The sequence below is a fragment of the Bidens hawaiensis genome, unplaced genomic scaffold, assembly GCF_021521415.1.
Source record: "Bidens hawaiensis isolate Kalapana, Puna unplaced genomic scaffold, B.hawaiensis_p1.1 tig00018434_1, whole genome shotgun sequence".
Lineage (NCBI taxonomy): Eukaryota > Viridiplantae > Streptophyta > Magnoliopsida > Asterales > Asteraceae > Bidens > Bidens hawaiensis.
This window is the reverse complement of record NW_027492786.1, coordinates 307809-312500: the sequence shown is the minus strand read 5'-3', so window position 1 is coordinate 312500 and position 4692 is coordinate 307809.

The following is a 4692-nucleotide window of genomic DNA, read 5'->3' as shown; positions in this document are numbered from 1 at the left end:
AATGTATTTTCAGGTGAATCCAAGCCTCAAATGAAGAAACGAATGAAAAAAACAAAGAAAAACCAAAGAAAACAGCAAAACATGGGGCTGTGCTTCAGGAAACATGGGGCTGTGCTTTCAGGAAACATGGGGTTGTGCTTTTGGAAACACGAGGCTGTGCTTTTGGGAAACACGGGGCTGTGCTTTTGGAAGCACGGGGCCGTGCTTCTGGTCACTTTTCAGAAAAGACAAAAAAATCTACAAGAAAAGACAAAATAGTGAACAGCTGGACACGGGGCCGTGCTTTTGGAAGCACAGGGCCGTGCTTCCCTCTCCGAAACGACAAAAAGAATTAGCACATGTCATTAAAAAGCACGGGGGCGTGCCTCAGGAAGCACAGGGTCGTGCCTACATTCCAGAAACGACAAAATAAATCTGGCACATGTCATAAAAATGCACGTGGGCGTGCCCACTAAGCACGGGGTCGTGCTTCTCACTCCAGATTGCCTATAAATATAGGCTCTTGTGCCATTTGAAGAGTGTGCCTTGAAAGATTTCTATCCGATTATCTCTTATAAATACACACACTAACACTCACATAGAAGGTTTAGTGGAGAGTTTGAAGGCTTGGAGGTCATCACCATCAGCCATCATCATCAACCATCATCAACATCATTAATAAGGAAGATTCATCTACATTTGGTTAGATCATTCCAAGTTTAATCATGTATTTGTTATCATCATTCATCTTAATGTTTATCATCATGCTCATTATAAGCTAAACTCCTTTTACCATCTAAAATCTATGAAGAAGCTTTGTTTTACTTGATAATTAATCAAGACATGTGATGTAGTCTAGTAAAGTACATGGTTATATTACAATTATCTTTTGGTGAGAAATGTTTCACCATCTTAAATCACTAATTCAAAGTTGGTGGTTGTCAATTCCATTGGCAATCGTTCATGATCGATTCATATTCTTGAAAGATAGCAATACTTTGATACATTATCGAAACATGGATCCTTATATTGTACTTAGAAATGATGAGATATAAGTTATGATGTATTTTTCTAAGTCTTGGTAATCCGAAAATGGCTTTTCTTAGGATATCAAATTAGCTAAAGAAATCATATATTAACGGAATGTGTAATTATAACCTACATAAATCAACCAAGGGGAGGTTGTGTGACTAAACTACAACCACCCGAAGTTGTTAGAATTGGTATTTGAGAAATCGGAGTCAATCCTAATCTTTCTACTTTACGAAACTACTTGCCAACTTAAATTGACATCATTGAGGTGGCGTGACATTAGGAAAGGGTGGACTTTAAAATGCGCACGTTACCTCCTTAGTGCCAAAGATGCTCACTTAAGGTTTAAGGAGCTATATATCATATATTGCTACGACAAGTTTATCACATGTTTAATTATTAATTATCAATGCTAAAATGGAGTGGATTCTTGGTCTTAGATGGTAACCTTCGCATAATTGAATAACTTGTTTAGAATTTCTTATCTTGGTCACCTATATATTATATATAAGTATTTATATTTTATAAAAAGTTCAAAAATTAACCCCAAAATGATTAAAACCTCCGATTGAAGTGAAACAACGATTTATTATTAGAAACCTGTGTGTCCACGGATCGATACTTGGTTCTTACCAATACTAATCTACATTTATGATAGGTACACTTGCCTATTTTGTGTGTGTTTAGTCTTTGTAGAAATCACTTTTATAAATTTAAAACACGATCTTGTGCAAAAGCTAAATATCCAATCTATCATATTTATACAAGCCGCGAACCACGCACATCAATTGCATTCACCGGCTAAGAAGAAAACGAGAGGTACTTATGATTCGTATGAAATGCACGTAGATTGGTTTTATTAATACCATAGATTTATATGGACGTGGACTTATATTTTTAATAATTATAGGCAAGTTACCATACGATGAAGGTGGATCTCATGTTGGGGTTGGGTCATCCACGGAACTAATGGATATTGATGACGACTTTGTGAACGAGCAACCTAATGTAGTAGTAGGTGATCAGGATCTAGTCATAGCAAAACAAGAGAAGTTGAAAAGAAATCCGAAGTTTGAGAAGTATGAAGTGCCAAGTATTAGGACCAGATCATCTCCACACTCATTGTGTAGTGCGATGAAAAAACTATCGAAAGTACAAAAGTAGTGTGTAAAGGAAATGGGCTTCGGTAAGTTTATGTCAATGATGGTGGATGGAATACCTGGGAACTTGGGGTATTATGTGGTGGACAGTCTTGATACCACCACAATGACATTGAAACTAAGTGAAGGTGGAATAAAAATAACGAAGTCCGTTATTCATGCGTTAACGGGGTTACCAAATGTGGGTGTAGTAATTGGAAAGTCTGATGATGCCAAGTCCGTTCTAACCGCAAGTAAAACATGGAAAGCTGCTCACAGAAAATGTGATCTGAGCCCCCGGATATAGACAAATAGACTAGGGGAATATGATCAAGCGGGCTTGATGTTTACGGTGGATTTTGTGATGCTCTTCATTGCAACCATGGTAGGGTGTTCTGGAAATGTTAAATGTCTGAAGGCGTTCCTACCATTCTTAAGTAAGGCGTGTAACTTCAAGAACATTGATTGGTGTGAGGTTATATACCAGAGTGCTAGAGAGTGTACGGACAGATGGAAGCTGATGAGCGGAAGGCTTAATTTCTCGGTCCACTGACGATTCTTAGTGTAAGTGAATTAACACTTTAATAGAAATCTGAATTGTAGTATAGTGTCTAATGTGTGTTAAATAGGTTGCAACTAGTTTGATGTTACATAGCAGTCTGGTGTAGGTAGTAAATGAATTTGTTGAATTGAGATAAATTACTTGCAGATTAACATTAACGTAGGCTGTGTAGTAACGCATGTAGTTATGTATGTAGAAAGTAACTGTTTGTTGGGTTGTTGTTGCAGTTGTATTATGTTAACACGGTAACAAGCGATAACATACAATGCTCACTATTTAATCTGGGGTTATCTGGCTAGACTTTGGAGAAGTCGAAGGAAAGACAACATATTGAAATGGCAGTGGGTGGGTTTGGTAGATGTACAGGCAAGGAGGTTGTTATAGCAGGCAGCAAAAGAAGTGGAGTGGTAAACTCAAAGACAAGAGCAAGGCCCGCAAGTCAATCAAACATCTTATTTGCAGGTAATAAAATAGACACATGGTATATAATTATGGATTATCATATTAACAGATATATGTTGGACTGAATTTATGAAACTTCATTTTGTTATTTATCTAGGAGAAGTTGAAACGTATGGGGGACGTGTTGGACATGATTTAAAAATGCAAGGATGAGTTTGAGAAGTTAGGGGCAGTCGCGTTTGCTGAGTATCCTTGAATTGACGAGTTAAAAGTACTTGCTGACAAGTACAAGGAAACTGTTAAAACTCAATGGGAGTGGCAAACTGATGTCGTTACATGTGGAAATAAAATGAAAGGTGTCAATATGTTGGAGGTGCGTGTAGAAACAGATGAACAAATGGAAGGGTGCAATGAGAAGGGGAGTCATAGACATAGCGATGATAAAATCAGGAGCATAGGCTGAGTAATAAGGGAGATGGAAAAGGAGAAAATTCTTCACGAGAAGTTGTCAGTGTATGTGTGCCCGAACCTATTTGCTCATCATTTTGGAGTGATCCAGAAGTGGTTAAAGAAACTTGTGATAGTGCGGACAAGGTTATTGTAGGTTGGAGTGGAGGCGGAAGTGGGGGTGTAGGTATAACTGTTGGCGGGAGTGGTCGTCGTAGGTCAATGATGCATACGATGCCGGAAAATGTTGAACATGTGGATGATCCTTCATTTAGTTTGGGACTGACACAAATCAGTGAAGGAGATACGCTGAAGACACCGAACACAACAACAATGTCAGGTGATAATAGATTGGTGGACGTTGAGTTGTGGACACTAGTGAATGAAGAGAAACAAGTGATGGACAATGATATTGAGCACGTACCATTCGGTGTGTTGTCAAGAATGCTTGCACGAGAAGGTAAAGGCATCGCAAGGGAGAAAAGAGAAATACGTCAGTGCTACCGGATTATATCGTCGTATATGAATAGGCCGGTGGACATTAAAAGTAAAGAAGACAAATATGAAACACTGGTGTAGAGATACATACATATGACTAGTGGTGTTGAAACGTAAGTTTTTTTTTGTTACAATTCATATAATGATAATATGTTGGCATTTATGGTTGTAACATTGCTGTCTTTCTGTGTAGGGAAACAATTTTTATTACTGATGAAGGCGTGCAAGGTATAGAGGTGCGTTTTAGACACTGCAGCCCAACATGACGATTAGTAGCAACATCATCACATGTTTCTCCATGGTAATGAATGATGAGGATGCAAATAGGAGCGACTCGTCACTGTATCGGTTGTTTCTTGGACCCATCGAGCTTGTAAGCGGTGATAGTGTTATCTAATCATACATGCCAAAAGGTCTATGTACTAGTGTTTTTTGTTGTGTTGGTGTACAATGGTAGTTAGTGGTCAGTACACGTGGCTGATATATAGGAATCGGTTAAGGCCACAGTTGTGATGGGCACGTAAGTTAATGACACGTAGGTTTTGGTTGAAAATGTTGTGTAGGAAATTAGGTGTGTCTAGTAAATATTTGGAGTTGGTGCAGGGTAAATATACTGAGGTGTCAGCTATGTTT